The 20,963-nt window shown below is 37.9% G+C and overlaps 1 protein-coding gene across 2 annotated transcripts in view; it reads right to left on the reverse strand.

Moving 5' to 3' along the window:
• SUPT3H (SPT3 homolog, SAGA and STAGA complex component) overlaps positions 1-20,963 on the reverse strand; it is a 256,562-nt gene that overhangs the window by 86,516 nt on the left and 149,083 nt on the right. The window lies entirely within an intron of this gene.

Here is a 20,963-nt window from a genome sequence, read left to right on the forward strand (position 1 = left end):
TGTAAAGGAGTAAGCACATCAGCTCTCAATAAGTGCAGGAAATGGGGTTTTTACACAAAACCAGAACAGGTTTAGAAACCTGGTAACATGGGTTATCTGCACAGGTGATGCTTCTCAAAGTACTGGGCTAAGGAGGTTCAACCCAAATGCGCACAGTCAGTGGGATTTGCTCCGTTCACCTCACAAGCGTTTTGTTCTGGCTTATGAGGTGAAAGGAGCAAATCCCATCATCATCATGGAATCACAGAATGGGCTGGAAAGAGTTTTTAAAGATTATCCAGTCCACCCCCTGTAGCAAGCATGGACCTTCAGCTAGACCAGGTTGCTCAGAGCCCCATCTACTCTGACCTAGAATTTTTCCAAGGATGGGGAATCCATCACCTCTGTGGACAAGCAGTTTCAGCACAAAACATAATGCTGTATCGACTGAGCTAGAAGGGATGCTTCACACTTTATCCTCTAAATTAAAAAACATAATCCAAAAAGCAAGATTTAATTGTAAGGGGTTTTTTTTCCCTTAGCCTTGTTAACCCTCTGATGGAAAATGGACAGTGAGCACAGCACAAAAGTTATCAAAAGAAGAGACACCTCCAAAAATTCTTGATATTAAAATTCATACACACCTGTAACATGATCAATACACAGCAATTTAATTTATGTTCAAATAGCTCTATATTCTTCTTTAGAAATGCATGAATGCACCTGAAAATAATTTAAAGAAATCCTATCCTTCATACTCACACTAGCAATGGTTTCACTCAGTATCACTGGCTGAATAAGTATATTATTAATCTGAGCTCCCATGATGCTGTGACTTGAAATAGGCCTATTCAGAAGTTAAAAAGATCAACAAAAACAGTAGCTGTTTCTAATATCCAAAGAAGAGGAAAGGAGGGGGGAAGTTTTCATTTTGGCAAATGTTCAGTGGGCAAAAGATTCAGTCCATAAATCATAATACTGGACTGCATTAATTTTTTTCCACACTAATCACATGCACACAAAACATTAACTATATCTGGTATGCACAACACAAAAAATACTGCGTGAAGAGGTTCAGATTTTCCCGTTGAAACCCTCTCTTGGCCCTTGCAGTCACTGAGACCAGAGAGATTTCAGGAATTCAGAAGTCACAGTAACATAATCTCACTTGAAAAATGTAAGAATGTGAAAAACGATAGCTCTATTTTTTGGCATAAGCAAAACTGTTTCTTATTCTGATTAGTTTGAGGGCACGCAAGCTACTTATGTTTCTAACATAAAATATAAAGAGTTGGATAAAAAAAAAAAATTACCAAGAACGAGCCAATATTCCTCTCTGGTGTAAATCTATTGCAGCTAATGGATTTATGCCAAGGCTGACTTTGGCCCCACTGAGCTTAAAAGTGTTAGAAAACCTGACCTTAGCATGGTGATAACACAACACAGCTTTCTGAAATATCATATAAAACAATGGCAGAAATATCCAAAGGGAAAGCACGCCCTAGGTCCCAAACATGCACAAGGATGATCTCTTGGCCCCTTCCAATCCAAACCATTCCATGACTCTATAAGACATAAAGTTCAGGTATGTTAATTTCCATGTGTAGCTGAAATGCCTTATTTTTCCAAATTATAAACATGTGACAACGACATTTATAGCAAAGGTTGTGTGTGAGCTGCTTGCAGGAGCCTTGTGATGTAGGAAGGGAGAGTAAGGAGCAAAGGCCAAATTCATGTCCCATTTGCATCTAAGTAAATCCTGAATAACACTGTTTACTTTAATGGAGTTATTCTGGGCTAAACACAAGATCAAAATCTGGAATAATATTCTCAGTTTCTACCAAAACAATGAAAACTTTATTCTCGTATTGCCTTGACTTCTGCATCTATTTTATTTTAAGGAATGGACACACAGCATTTAATTTCTTTGGCTTTAAGAAAGCAAAGTATGAAAATAATTACTTCCTGTACAGTTATAAAATATGGATTATTTATTCAAACAGACCATAATGAGTTATGCATTGGTACACGTATTTACCTGGGAAACCAGGGTATGCTCAGGTAAATATGTATCCAAGCAATTAAATAAAAATTACGTCCCACACAGCCGAGGCTGGGGGAAGATGTATTTATAGTTCAACACACACATAATTGACTCATTCAAACCACAACGTGAGTGCTTTGCTATAATTAGTATTATAACAAACTGTCTTATTTGACTGTCCCAGGGTTGCCATTAATATGCAATAAGCCCAATTCCTGAATTTCTGGAGCTGAAGGCCCTGTTGAGTCATTACGTGATGAAGGGGGATTTCAGGAAGCCGTGCCAAAGAACCAATCCATCTCGGAGCAGCCGAGCATTTGTCATTCCAGAAAAGCCTTCTCAGCTCTCTGAAATCAGGAGGTGCCTCACCCCTGGCTGCAGTGGGAGCACGGAGGGTTTCATTCAGGGAGCAGCACTGCGTGTGACTCCAGATGAGGGGTGGGATAGAAATGCTGCAGGAACTGTTCATACATGAGGTTAGCACACGGCAAGGGAGCAGTTATGGCAAGAATTTCCCACCATCTCCCTTCTCCAAGCCTCAGTGCCAGTCACAGAATTTGGGGCTGCAGCAGTTCCAACATACTCACTTCTCTTAACTTTTTTAGCTTTGAAATTAGGTCCACATTACAAAATATTTTGTTTGGGATGATATTGAAGAACAGCAAACAATCTAAATTACTCAGCTTTTTTAAGAAAAACAGACTAAATTCCCTAATACCAGCAAACAATGTCTGAGACCTCAGAGTCTGAATATATATTTTTATTACAGCTGAATTATGAACCCCTAAAAGTGAAGTTTAAATAACGGAAGTGTTGAAATGATTTTAACTATAGGAGCGCAAATAGCTCTGTTAATAATTAGGAGTTTATGAAAAATAAGTGTATTTTACAATTTTTCGCATTACAAAGAAGGTAGTATATACAGTAACTATATTTTAAAGCCTAAGAAGAAATGGCTGGGGAATAATATTTTAAAATGTAATCATGGGTTTAATGACTTTATGAAGTTAACTTTCTTGGCAGGATGAACTGAAGTATGTTAACAGTCACCTTACGGCTATTTTCTTTTTGCAACTTCTGCAAATTATAGATTTGTTGAAAGGAGTATTCATTCTCCTGTGACAGAAGCACAGTTACTTCAATGGTACTGTCTGCTTTTTTTCTTTCTTCCAGAATTATTTTTTCTTCCACTACCTCCAAAGTCAACAATCACTGATACTTCTTCTACAAAACCGTCCTGATGGACAAACAGACAAAAAGCTGGAAAACAAACATACCGTGTTGTGACATAATCCTTCCAGTTAAACTGCAGGACAGAGCTGGAATGGTGATGTTTGCATGCCTTGGAACTGCTGGGAGCCAAGAATAATGCTGCAGGAGCTACGATTTTGTTTTCATTACACAAGAAAATTCACCTGGGTGAATTTTTTTTCAGAGGCAGGAAGGTTGTTGTGTTATTAAATATGCATTAAAATGTCCCATTTTTCTCACCTTTTCTACATGAAAACCACACTCATATAAAATTACTAAATAATATTCTGAATTAAGATAGAGTCCTGTAAATACATTCCAGAGCATCCTGATACTTTTATGAAGGCAACTAAATAGAAAAGGCAAATACAGGGTTTCACGTCAATCTTTCTATGTAATATCTCACATGCTACTAATGGTGACACCTGAGCTTCTTATTCTAACACACAAAGAGGGAAACACTGAATTTGTTTCCAAAACTCAGCAAAGGGATGTGCTTTATGTACTTAGCACATCCTGGGAGATAATTACATTATGTAGCTCATTAGAGCACCCTCACAGGTAATGATTCAGGATCACTGCACAAGGGTTCACCAGCATGACTGAATCATCACAAGCTGTCTAAAACAAAAAAGTCCATCTGCAGATTAAAAGATGATAAATTTTCTTTTTAATAGGTACTTAGTTTCAAATGTAAATATTTTTTTACTGAAGACCATTTAATATAACACCAGTTGATTATATGTGACCTCTAGAAGATGAAGCTCCGTATCACATTTTGAGGCTTTAGAAAACATAGAATTGTTTAAGTTGGAAAATACTTTTAGGATCATCGAGTCCAACCATTCCCCCAGCACTGCAATGCCACCACTAAGCTATGTCCCCAAGTGCCACATCCACACATCTGCTAAATCCCTCCAGGGATGGTGACTTCACCACTTCCCTGTACAGTCTGTTCCAATGTTTGATCACCCTTTCACTGCAGAAATTTTTCCTAATATCCAATCCAAACCTACTTTGGCACAACTTGAGGCCATTTTGTCTTGTCCTATCACTTGTTACCTGGGAGAAGAGACCAATCCCCACCTGGCTTCAGCCTCCTTTTAGGGAGCTGTAGAGACTGATAAGAGCTTTACTTTATGTTGGACATACAGTGAATCTCAGTCCATACAGATCATGAGAATAAGAAAACACAAGTTCACACCCCATAGGCCCTGCCTTCTACTAAGATCTCCCTTTCAATGACAAAATTTACTATTTTTATTTTTGTCTCTTTATGAAAACTGAACCCTCAAGTCCCTGAAGCAATATTGACTGCTTCACCTCACCTTCTCTTGGCTTCCAGTCCAGGCAGCCCAGAGAGCTGGATCTGGATTCAGACATGAAGTCTACAGCCAGTTCCTCATAGCTGGAGAGGAATTACCCCAACAGCATCTTTGGCAATAAGCAGGTTACCCAGGGACTCCCTACTTCCAAAAGCATAAAAAACACATCTACAGATTCAATACTCAATAGTTTCAAAGTCCGGGGTGACAGCAGCTGATATAAAATTAAGAACACAGATTGTCTCCAGTCACAGGAGAGATCAGCCCTTCCTTCAGCTCCCTTCAGAGTGAAATTGGGTGAAAGTCAGTCCCAGGAGCTCCAAAACAAAGCCCCACACCTCAGTCTACAGGGTTTTTACCACACCACTGCTATCAAAGAGCCCCCCAGATCACTATGATGAAAATATTTTCTGAATATTCCCATCTTTTAAATTGAATATTTAATATAAATTTAGACATCAGCATCTCTCTTCATTTGACTTACACCTTATATACTTCTTCTGATCATAGAAAAGGTCAGAGGACTTTTCTTGATTTGTTCTTTGTGGTTTTTAGCAACATATTCAACACAATCAGAGTAGAAAAAATACAAAAAAAGAAGCTACACACTCAGAGGGAGCAAAAACAGCAAAAGAAGAACACGTACAGCTTGTTTGAGTTTACGTTCCTAATGTTACAAACACGATCTTTCTAAAAATACCAAAGAAGAAAACAATTATAAATATGTAAGAGCCTTTAGAAAACTACGTGGAGTCAGCCTTTGTAATGGAGTGGGCCAACTGGAAAATGCACCATGTTCCTGGGCTGTGTTACCTATTGGAGACAAAATTATTCCTTTTAAATTATATTAGATTACAAAGGAAAAGACATTCAAGTAAATAGTAAAATTAATGCCTCTATTTTGCAAAAAATAAGCTTGAATCAAAGTAGTTTTAAAAAAATCTCTTCTTTATAAGTAATTTAAGCTTAACTTCTTAAAATAGAGCTTTTTTTTTCCCATTTTCTGACACACAGGGAAGAGAATTTAATGCATTTATGAACAATAACTACATTTCAACTTTAGCTTCAGGTGTGACTTTTTTCTATTTTTCCTTCTTTCAATTCAAATTCCAAAATCAACATTTTGGACCAACATTTTATAGCTGTAATTCTTCTACTCTCCAGGAAACAAAAGAAACCCTATTGCACACCTGACATTTATAGCAGGTAACACTGACCAAACTAAGTGAATTTATACCAACGTTAAAACCATAAAGTCCCCAGGTACAGAAAAGTATTCAGACTCGCTGAACTCAGTTTTAATGTGGTCAAATTATTCACTGGCTACAAAGGTGTTAATTCAAGATTTGGTGTGTCACTGGGGATGGCCACAGCTGATGTTCTCTCCCACTGCTGGTGGTAACAGCAGGCAAGAAAACAAACTTGGAAACTTCTACTGCATCTATTATTATTACAAGGAAGAAAAAAAAAAGCTTGAAAAATATCATTCAAGTGGAAATGATGGAGTAGTGTTCTTTAGAATGAGCAAGAGACTGTGAAAAAAGCTTTGTGAAGTGTGAACTTTATAGATATGAAAGATTCATTAGCCAACCTGAAACTGAAAATTTCTCACAGCCAAGAGGCCTCCAACCTCCGCAAACAGATTTCCCCACTTCTGAAGATGAGTGTAGATGTCCCCTGTTATTGACTGTCCCTGTTCTAGGATTGTCAGGATACTCAAATGCTGAGGTAAGTGGCTCCATTCCATTGTAAATCACTGGCATCAATTTTTCCTGTGTCTAAACTATATAAACGATGAAGTTCTGGAGGAAATTATTGTAGAATCATTGAATAGTTGGAGCTGGAAGGGACCTTTAAAGGTCATCTAGTCCAAATTAAAATAAAACTAACAAGATTTGGTCTGAAATTTTTCAAAGGGTCTGCTTCTTTTTCACAGAAGCATCACTAAAAATATTCCAAGTAGAGAATCTCAAGAATAACTACTATTTCCATCTAAGTTACATCTTTGAATACCTTTATGGTACTAAATGTTACTTTTAAAAAATAAGAACATGCGAACTATTTATCAATAAATGCATTCACATTTCCTTTAGTAAAAAACAAAAAAAAAAAATAGAATTTGCTATTCTTAAGAACTGAAGATAACATTATTTCTGAATATTTAGTTTATTAACTCATATTTATTTTCTATTCATCAATTATTTCTATTTCTTTTATTTCCCTAATATTACTGTGGCATGCAAACCAGCAGACGTTTATATTATCCCTCAGCTTCCTGTCCTTTGGTTTCAAGTCTCAGAAGAAACCACCACTAAGAATTATTCTTACACAGCTTCCAAGGCTGCAAGCAGAAAACCCCCTGTTCCCTGTTGATTGAGAGGCCATCTAATATAAACAGGTTCCTTTCTCCCCTTGCTGTTGAGAGCACCATTTGTTTAAATCATGTATCCTTACATTGCTCACACAGGAAAATAATCATTGCCCTATATTAGTTTCACCAGAACACTAAATAAATACTCTTCCTTTCCATATGACAGCAAATTGGAATCAGGCGTCACTGTCTGACACAGGGAAAATAAGACATGTATTTACCCACTCCAGGCCAGAGATAAAGTGCTTTTAGAGGAAGCCTCAGGCTAATGAAGTATTGCTATGAAGAGCTGGCAAACATTAGTGCTCTGAATATAGGGGACCTTGACAGGTTGGAGAGATGGGCAGAGAAGAACTGTCTGAAATTCAACAAAGGGAAATGCAGGAAGGAGGAAAAACCCCTGGAACTGGTACAGGCTGGGACTGACCTGCTGGAAAGCAGCTCTGCACAGAAGGATCTGGGGGTCCTGGGGGACAACAAACTGAGCCATGAGCCATCGTGTGCCCTGAGGCCAAGGCCAGTGGTGTCCTGGGGGCATCAGGAAGAACATTGCCAGTAGATCAGGGAAGGGATCCTGCCCCTCTGCTCAGCCCTGGGAGGCACATCTGGGGTGCTGTGTGCAGTTCTGGGCTCACTGGGACAAGAGAGACATGGAGCTCCTGGAGTGGGTCCAGTGCTGGGTGGCAAAGATGATGGAGGGACTGGAGCATCTCCCTGAGGAGGAAAGGCTGAGGGAGCCGGGGCTGTTCAGCCTGGGGAGGAGACACAGCTGAGAGGGGCCCTCAGCCCTGGGTGTCCCTGTGTGCAGGGAGGGCTCTGAGCAGGGCCCAGGCTCTGCTTTTGGGGTGCAATGAAGGATAAAAAGATACTTTAAAAATCTGAATCTCAGAACATACACAAAACAATGCTCTGAAGATTTAGAGTTGGAGACAAAAGGAGAAAAAAAGGATTGAGGTTTAAACAAAAATACAAACATCAAAAATACAAAGTACAAAAATACCAACATCTCTTAGCTCTAGAAGTTTTCACAGCCCTGGTGAGATATGCAATCATGTTCATGCTAGGAAATACCATGGTAATGATGGAAGACTTTGTATGTTAAAAGATTTTACCTGAAATGATTCACATTAGACTTTCTTCTTACTATTTAATTCTCATCTACTCAAGTGCATATACCAACCAAGTGAGAGCTTCTCAGTCTGGATGGGGACTTCAAGTGAATACTGTAGGATCTCTCAGATTAAACAGTGAGACATGTAAGAGATGTAGAGGACTATGGGTTTAAATGGTTTTGGATGACAGACAAATAATTATAGTAATATAATAATTATATAATTTAAGACACCGCAAACGTGTCTTGGCTCCAGGTACATTAAATTGCCTGCAGAATTTTGACACTGAAGTGTCACCTTGCAAGATATATCCAAATTATTTGTAAAAAAATTCTATCCAAAAATGCATCCAAATTATTAGTAGGAAAAAAAAATCAAAACTATATAGTTTTAATATTTTTTCAATCACAAGATATGCAGTGTACATTATGACATTGGAGAAAGGCTCATCTTGTCCTGTAATCTTTAATGTCGATGAGGACAAGGTATAATCAGAATGCATCTCAATACAGGCAGTTCTATGAACTTTTTTGTCTTATAGCAAGAAATGTCTTTCCAGGACATTTCAAAATGGTTCCAATATTCTAGATCTGTAACTACTTCCAAGAATCTTCTAATCCAACAGAAAGGAAAAAATACAGGGGAAACAATAGTCCCCGTCTATGGCATAACCATTTTCATGTAAAAATGAGGAAAGGAAGTCCAAATTTTTCTAAGTATGTGTTGCCTCGCTGCATTTTCTTACTCACTGGTATGAATTGCAATTCTCAGAGCTTAAAAAACCCAAACAAGGTAAATTGTACAGGTAATAGTGATGCCTTAAGTTTTGGCTTTTATATTTTTCAGATTCTGTACTGTATTGGTGTGTGACTCTGAACTTCATATAAAATGTTAACAAGTTCTCCTCACAGTTTAGTCAGACAAAACCATCCTTTTCCAGCCTGAGAGCCAAGGACACTGTTGCAGCTTCAGGCCCAAAAATTAAAACAACAGTGAATTGAGGAGAGCAATCTGGGAAGATGGGCCTTCATAACCTGAAGCTGCAATTGGACAATTAACCCCAACATGTAAATGGACCAAAACTTATAAAAGCATGAAAACTCATGACCAGTTTTCCATCTTGCATCCACCTTGGATAGAGCCATGGCCAGGCTCTTGTACTGCCCAAGGTGTATCCTTTGAAGGCCATTCAATAAACACCTATTTTATTATTTAACTTTGTCTAGCCTCTGTTCCAGGTAGCCTCTCCAGGCATCAAGAGCATGAATGTGACAGATTTTGTCTTGGGAAAAATCAAAGAAAGCAAAAAGGAGGGAGCTTTGCTCACAGAGAGAAAAGAAAGCACCATGAAGGAGCATAAATATAAAATCTGAACAACAGATATTTGTGTCTGAAAAAAGCCCTGATTTCCTAACTCCTATTTAATGTTCATTCTTTAATTAACATTCATTTCCCAAGGACATAAGTTTGAAAAGGCTGTTTCACATTACTTTAGCACGAAGAGAAAGAATCACTTCTAAGCCATGAAAAGGCTGAGGAAAAAAAATAAACATGCCTTCAGAACATAATTTCCTCTTTATTGCTACTGCAAAGTTATGAAATGAAATCTATTATTTAATTACATTGGATCAAGCAACAGGAAGGGAAGGGAGTGTTTGAGTCACAACATCCCTGTAAGGATAAATTACTACACTTCCTCTTACTAAAAGACAGTTTTAATGAAAATGTGAAAATGGTTAAAATCAAACTACTGGGAGGTAGAAGGACCTTGCTAACATAAAAAACACATAAAATGCACTCTGAAAATCTGAACAGAAATAGTGATAACAACAAAGGGGAAGAGTAATAACATTTCTGCCAGAACATGAATAGTTTGAAAATTATTACATTTATTCAGATTCCGAAGACAGTTTAAAAACTATACAACAGCTTCTGGGCCTAATTTGTTTAATGCTCTGCATTGGAGATATTTAGATAATCTAATACAAAAACTTCAAACTTTATCTGCTATTACTACCAAAACTTTATTAGCCATGTGGGATTTACCTTAGCTCTGCTTCATAATGTTTACTAGATCCTTCAAATTGAATGCAACTGTTGGAATAGTCAAAGCATGTTATTTCTTAAGTAGGTTCTTGACATAAAAATTTGTGCGGGCTTTAAAGTCTAATGAACAGATAGACTGAATTCTAAAATCTTGGAGTAGTTCACCTGGCAACTGATGAAGAGCCCACAACTAGGATATGAACGTGCAAATACCGTGATCTTCAATATAATTTAAATTCACTTTGACTTGGGTGGAGATGCTCTGAAATTATCTTTCCTGGATACACTCTCTTTTCTCAGTGTTAGAATACACTAAAATATGAGGGCATTTCACAAATAATTTGAATACCAATGGAAAGTATCTTTGAAGTTTTTCAGAAAAGCTCCTCCTAAGCCCATGGGTGGTATGGGAGACATATTTCTTTTAAAAAGTTATCCTGGAGGCAGCAGAGACTGATTTTCTGCTTCAGAGACTGGATTGACTTCTCAGGAGTGCAGGGTGGACAACATGAAAAGGATGAGTGTAAAACATGACAGTTTTCAAGAAAAGATGCAGAGAGGTTTTGAGACAAATAAAGGAAACAAGATAGAAATATCTCTTTGCAAAAATGTTCTAGATCAAAGACTTTCATGGAGTCCTCCTAGTATTTGGTCCATGGTTTACTTCCAAACTTCTAACAGTCCATAAAAGTGGTCATAAAAAAACCCTTTTAGTCATGCAGTGTATTACAGAACCCCATGACTCTTGTATTATTTAAAGAAGATTAATTTTCAATGAAAAATGTAGGAGGTTACCTGCTCTTCATGGGTAGAACTTGGACTTTACCTGTTGAATGTAGCAAAACAGAAAATGGGTCATGAACCTCCTTGAACATTGTGTGTATTTCTTACTCCTCTCTTGAAATTCAGATTATTGGCTATTGTCAGACTTGAACTGACTGGAGAAATTTTGTCACATTCAATGTATTTTTGAATATTTTACCTACCAATGCTTCATAATTTGCATATTCTCTAACTGGGTATGAACTGGAAAGGCTTTGGCACACAGTCAGCCCAGTCAATCCAAACCAGTGCTGGCTGACTGAGCCAGGAGTCTGATAAAACTGAGGAAGTAGAGATTCATGTCAAGGGACAAAAGTACTCAGTATTTTGCAAAAAACTCTGGAAACTGGCAACAGGTCCAAGCAGAGAAGACAAGTAATTTCCTCTACTCTGAGGAGAACTCTGCTTTGGGAATCCAAATGTACAGCCTTTAATTAAGTGCAGCTCCACTGAAACTGCTCACGTGTTAAGTTACAAAGCCCAAAGCCAGGATATCCATTACTGGTGACAGAGGAGTCAGAAGATAATGCCAGTGATGCCAGTGGGGAGGAGGAGAATTAGTGTTTCCAGCCTTTATGAGGCACAAAGGAAAGGGCCAGCAGGTCTAAGTTCCAGAGAAACAGCACTGAAATATTCAAGAGAAGATGAGGGTCTCAGGGCAAAAAAGCAAGGATGCAAAGTAACATCTTGATTCGGTGATTCTGTCCATGGTAAAGGCTGAGCCTGAGCACAACCACCAGGATTCTGATGTTTATCTCCTAGAAAAATTGTAACACAGGTTTCTATAAGAAGAAATCTTTATGTTTCTGCATAAGTGCACAGTTTAAAGGGGTTGACAAAAGGACATTCTTCTCTAATTATTAGAGATATTCTCTGCAGTGTTTATAGAAATAGAGGGAAGACTATAGATGGTAAAGTGCAACAAACAAAAAACTCACAAAACAAACAAAAAAAAAATGAAAGCACATGACAAATAAATGGAAAAATACCTTAATTCCTGAAAACCAATAGGACAATTCCATTTCTCTCATGCATTTATAAGAAGGTGAACTCACATATTAGTCACAAACTTTTAACTATATTTACCAAAAAGACTGTAAAGAAGAGTGAGTGAAACCAATTCAGGTGTCACAAATAGAAAGAAATCTCTGTTCTCACAATGACAGAGTGAATGATGCTTCTGTGAAGGAAATGAGGAAGGAGCAATCCAAAGGGAAATGTACAATGTTGACCAAGAGGTAGCATAGAAAAGATCAAGGCTGGGTAAAATTTTAGAAGGAACATTGATTATTGAGGGCATTTATCAGGTCAAGAACGTAGGGGTAAGACTTTTAACAATCAAGACAAAATTGTCCATTAATACAGTTCACTCCCCTTTTGGGTTGCTGTCAAGGCTGGCTCCTGTACTGTGGAAAAGGTAGGTTATCTATGTGAATTTTACATGCTCACATGACAATGATATCTGCTCTACATCCAATTTATAAACGGGCCAAAGGAGTCAGAGAACCACACCCCACACACATGCAGGTATTTGCCTTCATGTGCCTCCCTCCCCATCCAATAAGCAGCACTCCTTCAGTGCCAACGTTTCATCTCTCATGCAATAGGAAACAGCTGCAAAATAATGCAGAAATATATATTTAAAAAAACCCAAACCAACCAAACTTCTACTGAGCTTAAATTTCGAGTTTGTTATATCTAAACTTGTATGCATCCCTAAGCAAAAACTATAAATATTTCCCAGAAGCTAAAGCTGTGAAATGCAGAGGTGATTTAGCAGACATGCAAACCATAAAAACTGTGCCCGATACATTTCTCTTCTAATTTAGAGTAAGTGGGCCAGTCTTATATCATATAGAACCGTAATTCTCAGTGACATTTAAACCAAAAACTAACTAAACATTTAAACTAAAAACCTGCAAACCTCCATAAAGCTTTACAAACAGTATCAGTCATTTTAATATAAAGCTAAGAGACAGTAGCATAAACAATGTCAACATAGTAACTACTTTGCAGCTCAAAACCTGCACCTGGAACACTAGAAAAGTAAACTCATATTCATAACAAGTCACTTCTCAATCAGTGGCTTTATGAGAAGGAATAGGATCTGTAGCATGAAAGAAAGCCACACTATTAGAAGTCAAGAAGTATAGGAATGAAGGACTGTCTAAAGTAAGGCTTAATTAGGTTTGCAAGTCAAATTAAGAAGCAAAGCAAAGGAGGCTTCAGACATAAACCAGTATAAGAAAAAGATAATTTGTGCTGAATGAAATAGAGATGGAAAATCTAAACATGGCTCCAAAACAGGAGAATCATTTTCACTGAGCATTGAGAAGAACTGAGGTTTTGAGCACGGGAGAAAAGGCTGCACAACTCATGGAAGAGATGTATTGGATAAAATTATTTCTACTGTACTGAATGGAAGTAAAACTCAAAGATTTTAATTCACTTCAGTCATCAACACTGGATATCTCTGATGTGAATGAACTGTAAACATAACAATGTCTGCTGGTATTAATATTAAAATAAATCAGCTTTGTTTGGGGAAGCTGAAGGGATCAAATAATTATATGCTGCTGCCTATGAATAATTGAAAAGCAATTAAAAAGATGAGAGATCCAAATTTTTCTTGTTAATGCCAGATGATTTAATGAGGGATGACAGCTGCAAACTGCAATTTGGAAGGATCGAGTAGGATGTTAGGAGAACCTCTCTCATGGAAGGACAGAGCAGCTCTGCAACACTTAAACATGAGAAGCTCTGAAGAAATTCCTTGGGGGAGTTGCCAAAGCATGAGCTGAACAAGGCCGTGGCTGAGCAGATCTGGTACTGGTGATGGTCCTCATTTGAATGGGTTGGATCAGATATCTCCAAGGGTCTCACTGCATTTTGTATATTCTTGCAGAGTTTTTGAGTAGAGAAGATTACTTCTGTTCCTACAGGTTCCAGCACAACAGCCACCCTCTCCTCTATGTGGAATAGACTTCCCTATCTACTGCTACACCAAAATTAAAATTCTGATCAAAAATAGTGTGTCAACAAAGTAAAAATGGAGAAAGAGCCTGAGGATTGCAAGAGACAGCATAGAGGGAGGTGAGAGCATCCTCACAACATTTTTGAATTGCTGCTACAATTGTCAATATCCTCAGTATCTACCAGGAGGAAAAGCCTGCATTGGCACTGTTAATCAGGAGCAAAAGAAAGGACTCCTCCTTCACCCCAGGCATTCCACCATGCACTGAATAAGAGGTAGGACTGGATGAAATTTGGTGCTTCCTTCAGTAAGAATAAATAAATGCATAAAAATAACAGTTTTAGTCACAGCAAATCATTGAGGCTGAGAATGGCAGTTGTGTGTAAAATAAGTTGAGCAGTTATTGGGGTCTCTTTTGATACAACTTGAATGAAAATCAGCTTCCATGATGGTGTAAGTATTCCCAGAGTAGACTCCTTAATTATTTACAGCCTTGGTTCATTCAGATAAATAGGCTGTGCTAATATGTGTTTGAGCTTCACTTAGGAGAAAAAAAATGGTTATTTGTTACAGATGTGAGTATCTCCGTGCTGAGTACTCACCACATGCTGCAACCAACAATAAAATGCAGAGTGGTTGAGCTCGTGCCTCACAGTAGACTTCAGAATTTCATCTAGTTAAGATTTGCCTTCTTAAAACCCTGTAAGCTAAAGCCTAAAGACCTAATGCACAAGGCCTTTTTAATGGATTCATGTACACAATGATTTAGGGTTGAGTTACTATTGTTAATAAACTTAAGGCTGCTGGAGTTTTTACATTCTCTTTAGATAGATTTCCCTTTATAACTTACAGATGTAATAAACTGTAATGCATCAGCTAATGAATGAAAGAGATGAGTCTCATGAGATGGCAGCATCATAGAGAGTGTTTCTCCTTTTTAGAGATGCTTGCAGTGAAACTGTTGGCAGAGACAGTGGAACTGATACAGAGATTCCCCCACCAGGACAGATTTCAGGTTGCAAATAAACAGACAACACCACCGAAAGTATATATTACAGTGCCCTTTTTAATAGTCTGGAAGTACTTTATAAGGAACATTATGCCCATTTTTCTAATTTAATACCTGACACACAGAAACAAAAATCAATTCATCTACGGTCACTTTACATTTTACTGATTCTAGGTCATCATTTCACTATTTGAGTATGACCAGTGGGGAATACTTATAACTTTTATCCACAACCTGTCAATGTGAGGGACAAACTGTATTTTTGATATGTTCCTACAATCATCTGCAATCTAATCAGTGCAATGGCAATCTGTGCAAATAATTCTATAGAGCACTCTGTGATGTCCACGTTTGGTTGTCCTATGGTAAGTTCAGTGACATCTAATGTCAGTTGATGAGCACTGGATGTTCTATTAAATGACATTTAATGTCAGAAACTAGACATAAAAATATAATTTTCTGAGCAGATTTCCCATCTCACAATGTACAGAAAATGCATCTGAGTGCTTCCCATTTCTTCAGCCTTCAGTCAGTTGTAAAAGTTCAGGCTCCCACAGTCAATGCAAACAAAATCAGAAAGAGAATTCACATATTGTGGCTCCAGGAAATGCATCATCCATCATGATACACGTCTGAGATGCACAGATTGCCTAATGAATTTGCATTCATTCTCTAGAAGACTTTATTAAACAAAGTTAAAGCAAGGCTGAAGTTGATAGATTTGGCCAAACACAAAGTTGAGCACTGTAGCAGTAATGGGCAATGCTTTTGAAATACATTATCTCCTGACATGGGGTGAAATAGTCTCTAGTTTGAAAATCTAGCTTAATTTCAGTGGATTTATATGCTTATAAGATAGACAGACTTTTGTTAATAGCCTCTTATAATGAAAGGGGTTTTAATTAAATAGAAATAGTGTTGTATTATATCACCTACAGAGAAAAGCAGTGCATCTGATCATATAAGTGATATTATCTTAGATGGACAGTGACACATTCCACACCTAAATATTAATAAGTAGGTTCTACTAATAGTGAATTATTCCTTGAGTGCATACAATGGCATTTCTGGCTGCAGTACAATGATATGTATGTGAGTCCTAGAAAATAAATGTGTTCATTCTCAAAATTTCCCTGTACTCCTGCTTCTAGTCTGTGAATGCCAAGTATTAAAGTAAGTCTAGAAATACTACTTTCATTTTTGGGCTTTATATATAGATCAGAAGGAGCTTCCTACAAACCAGCAAGAGCAAAACATTTGAACTCACTCTTACTAAGTACAAATTGAATCTCCTTGGTCCCAGCAGAGCTAAAGACTGAAATGATTTCTTGTCCTGGCACTCCATTTCCTATTTATTTTCTGCCCCAATATTTTACAGAGGTGTTATTTCTGAAAAGTTATGCTTCAGTGCAAGTTCACTTTTTGTAATAATGGCATAGCCAGCAGTGTGCTGGAACACCCACTTTATAATTACATGTTGTAATTTCAAGCGTGCCATTCTTGCCACCCATCTGATTCAGAATAATAATGTGTCATAGTTTAGCTCTCTGTCAGGGAAAATAATATAAACAGTGTTCACTTCGGTGAGGGAATAGGGAATCACAGTACTCCCCCTTCAAAATATTTTAATGTATCCTCTTTTCTTTCCTAACCGTGTTCCCACCTCCCACATCAGTGGCTGTCTCAGAACTGAGCAGGGTTGGGGAAAACTGAGTGGTGCATCACTGGGACAACAATTCAAACCCGACCTAAAGTTCTAATTTACATCAGCACTGGATCTTTAGCTGCCATCAACCTCACAAAATGCCCTGTCCACAGCTGCACATGAACATCAGTGGCTGCCTGGGCTCGGGAGCAGACAAACACAGCACAAATCACCAAGCCTAAATTGTACCTCTTGCTCTTCAGATTTCTAACACCACGTTTCCACAAAGCTGAGACCCTAATTTTCTCAAGTTCATCTGTGTTTTACAATATTTTCAAATATTATTAGTATTTCCTCAATACATCTCTTCCAGTGACACCAATGCTGGCTAGTAAAACACAATCTCTATTCAATATAGTCATACTCCTGTTTTTTAAAGAAAAAAAAAACTGGCTATGTGTGACTGGATTTGTGACAGCTAAACTTGAATGTCCATCAAGTTGCATTTTTTCAGCATTCTAAAACTCTACTTTTCAAAACATACCGCTGAGTTTTTAAAAGCAAATTTTACTATAAATTCCTTCCTCACTATTGTTTATCTGTAATTAGCCTTTATTTTGACATGTTCTACACCCCATTTCACTTAAGAATAACATTGTGATTTGAATATGTGAGAAAAATGTACTTGGTCATTTTCAAGTTAGACAAGACAAAAATAAATTTCTTCCTTCAAAACGCATAAGCCTGGAGTATTTATGTACTCGAATAATGACTTTTGAAAAAAGTCAATCTTCAGTGAAAAATCGTCACAAATATCTAATAAATGCTCAATGAAGTTAAAAATAAGCAAGAATTAATCCAAATTTAAAAGGGGTTTCCTGGCATTTTACTTTTCCCTGCTTTCCTAGTTTTGTCAAGAGGTTAGAAAACAGTTGCAGAATAAATGTCAAATAGTGTTAAACTGAAAGTACAATTTTGCTCACAACACTAATATTCTCCCTGAACTTCCGAAGGTTCAAATCTGACTCAAAACATATAAAGGGGGACCTGCCCAGAGAAATGGTGGAATTGCCTTCCTGAAGTATCCAGAAACAAGTGGATCTGGTGCTGAGGGTCATGGTGTAGTGGTGGATGGACTTGGGCAGTGCTGGGTTAACAGTTGGACTTGATGATCTTAGAGGGCTCTTCCAACTTATTGATTCTGTGACTCTAAAAATCAGCACAGTTTAGGTATGGCACAAAGGAAGATACAGAGAAAAAAATGGGCAGAAGGTCTCGGGGAAGATTAGGGCTTTAAGCAACTCTCAGATTAAGGGAGGAAAGATAAGGAGCTTGGTTTAATCCTCCCTGAATTTCAGTGGATAAAAAAGTACTTCTAGGGAAACATGCCAAAATGCAGTCCTGAGTAAACACAGACGAGTTGAGAGTGGAGAGAGAAATATTCAAAACACCAGCGCTAAGATGATATTGAATCCTTGAAAGCAGATGAGGCTTGAAAGCCCACTGATGAAAAGGAAACAGGGTAAGAACAGAAATTTGTGGGATGCCCAAAGAAAGTAAGAAAATTCTGTTGAAAGATACATTGAATTACATAGTGGAGGGAGAGGAAGATTAGAAGAATATGGTGTTTCTCTTTGGGCTGAAAAAAACCTCTTCACTTTAAAGTAAGATTTAAAAATGATGTAACCACTGTGAGGAGAATCACTTCACAGTTAGAGGACTGGACATCAAAAGAGCCTCAAAAATAGTTCTTTGCTCCAAATGTAAGGAGAGCCATGTTTTCCATTTCTAATGTGTAGTATTTGTCCCAGACTTGATGCACTCCCTGGTCAGTTCTCCTTTCTCTGTAACAGTAAAAGAGTAAGAGTAAGCCCATTCATGTGTATGTGTATTTCTGATGGAAACCACCAACCCACTCCCCTTCTTACAATGTTACACTTGTCAAAGAGTTGTACTGAATATAAACTTCCATATTACCTTTATCTTCTGTTCAAGTAGTACAGAGGCAAACTGTTTTGCACCTGCAGCTTTTATAAGGCTGGAGTGGGATTTTAAAGGAACTGCTGAAGTGGTTGAACACTTTACGTGTGAGACCCAGCCTGTGCTCTACATATTTATATTTGTTTAACAAATCATTATCAGCCAAATTAAACTGAAGTGTGAAATATGGCACCCTGGAAAAATGACATATACCACCCTTGCCCACTGGTGGAAAGAATAAAGCAAGAAAACAGGAAGAGCTCTCACACCATTCACAGGATTTTGAGTGTTAAACAACCAGGCACAGAGATGCATAAATCACAGAGATGCACACATGAAAATGGGCTTTTTTAGAGAAACAGCCATACTTCTTCAGTAAAATAATGCTTACCTCTTTTAATCACACAGCTAGTGGGTTCAAGCACCTCCATCTCCTATCCATTCAGGAGTGGACATTTTCCTAATGCTTCAGCATGACCAATTCTCTTCACAATCATCTTTGTGGCCTCACCTCAAGTCCTGTATGCAGTTCTGAGTGCCACAATGTAAGAAGCACATAAAGCTATCAAAAAGCATCCAAAGGAGGGACATGGAGATGGTGAAGGGGCTGGAAGGGAAGCCTCATGAAAGGCAGCTGAGGTGATTTGGTTTGTTCAGTCTGGAAAAGAGGAGACTGAGGGGAGACCTCACAAGGGGAAGAGGATGAGACAGGACCAGAGAAAGGGCTTGAGGAAACAGCCGGAGCTGACTCAAGGGAAGTTTGGGGTGGCTATAAGGAAAAGGTTCTTCACCCACTGGAACAGGTGCCCCGGGGAAGTGATCACAGGAGCAACAGGGGCAGAGCTCAAGAAGTGTTTGGACATCACTCTCAGGCACAGGGTGGGATTGTTCCAGTTGTCCTGTGCTGGGCCAGGAGTTGGACTCGATCCCTGTGGGTCCCTTCCAACTCAGGATATTCTTCATATCTGTGACATTCAACTCAGAATTGTCTACAAATAGAGATCTCTCTCCAGGACCTGCCAGTAAGAAGGAATGTAAAGCCAAATGCAAGGCTTTGATGAATTTATAAAGAATGGGAGCACCATGGATGAGCACATGCATCACACCAGTGCCTGTTCCCAGCTGGGCACATGAATGTTCTGGAAAATTGCAACAATCAAGAGCTTTGCCATGAGGATGCACAAGATCCACATGGAAGCAAAAAGGACACATGTAACTTTAAGTTAAATTTGCCACCAATTTTCTGACAAAGTGCATTTTGCTTTGAAAATACTCATGTTCTAAAGCTCTTTTAGAGGAAATACATATCAGAGATTGATAGCAGCCATCACTGCCAAATGCCAAAACCTGACCATGGAGAACCAGCAATCTTTCTCACTCTCTCTTTGAAGGACACATGTTTTTATTACTACCTTCTTAATTTTTTTTTTCTCAGAAAAAAACCTTTTTTCATTTTTTAAATTTTATTAAAAGTAGTATTACTACCTTCTTAATTTTTTTTTTTTTCTCAGAAAAAAACCTTTTTTCATTTTTTAAATTTTATTAAAAGTATTTTTCATACATACATGATTGGCCAATAGACATTTATTTAATTCTTCACAAAAAAGTGAAACTATTCACACAGGTTAAAAAAAAAAAGAAAGAAAAATGAAACAACAAAGGAGAATGAGGCTTTTATGGCTCTCATCTAGAAGAGAAAAAGCTTGAGTTAAATTCCCTTGCCTGAACTGGACAGGAACTGAAGTATCAACCTCCTGTGTACTCCAGGCAGCTACACAGAGAACTGAACCCTGGTGTAGAGGAGGTTTTCTTCTGTATTTCAAAGAAATCTTAAAAATATTTTAGTGCCATTCAAATACGGGAAGGATCTCTTTTTCAAACTTTATAATAATTATTGTTCTGGAAACCTTATAATATAAACTTCTGGCCTGATGGTCACTGAGTGCCAGTGGATTAATTAATTTCTTTTAGGTTACTCACAGAAAAGAAATAATTTACCTACAGTCAGTTTAATCGAAAATGAACATTGCCATAGTCCAAGACAACACAGACACCACAGGCAATGCAATATTTTGCCTGATAAGATTCATAAATCAGGCCATAAGTCTTCAGTGCTAAGACAATGCCATACATAAGCAATGCACCCACATTCAGTCACATCTGAAGCTTTTTCTGCATCATCTTTCCCCACTAAGAGTCATCAAATGCACATTCAGCAAATCTGGTACTCAGAAATAAATGACACCCATAGGCACATGTTCCAAATCCCCCCATTTACCAGCATGGGTTGGAAAGTTCTCAAAACCTTCCTTGGGTCCTTAGAAATAACTGCCACCTTCAATTTTATTTTCTCAAGATCTTCACCACCTCCAGTTGCAGAGATGTGAATGATGAATCATTGAACT

The sequence above is a fragment of the Passer montanus genome, unplaced genomic scaffold, assembly GCF_014805655.1.
Source record: "Passer montanus isolate IOZ18808 unplaced genomic scaffold, ASM1480565v1 scaffold94, whole genome shotgun sequence".
In the NCBI taxonomy this organism is placed as follows: Eukaryota; Metazoa; Chordata; class Aves; order Passeriformes; family Passeridae; genus Passer; species Passer montanus.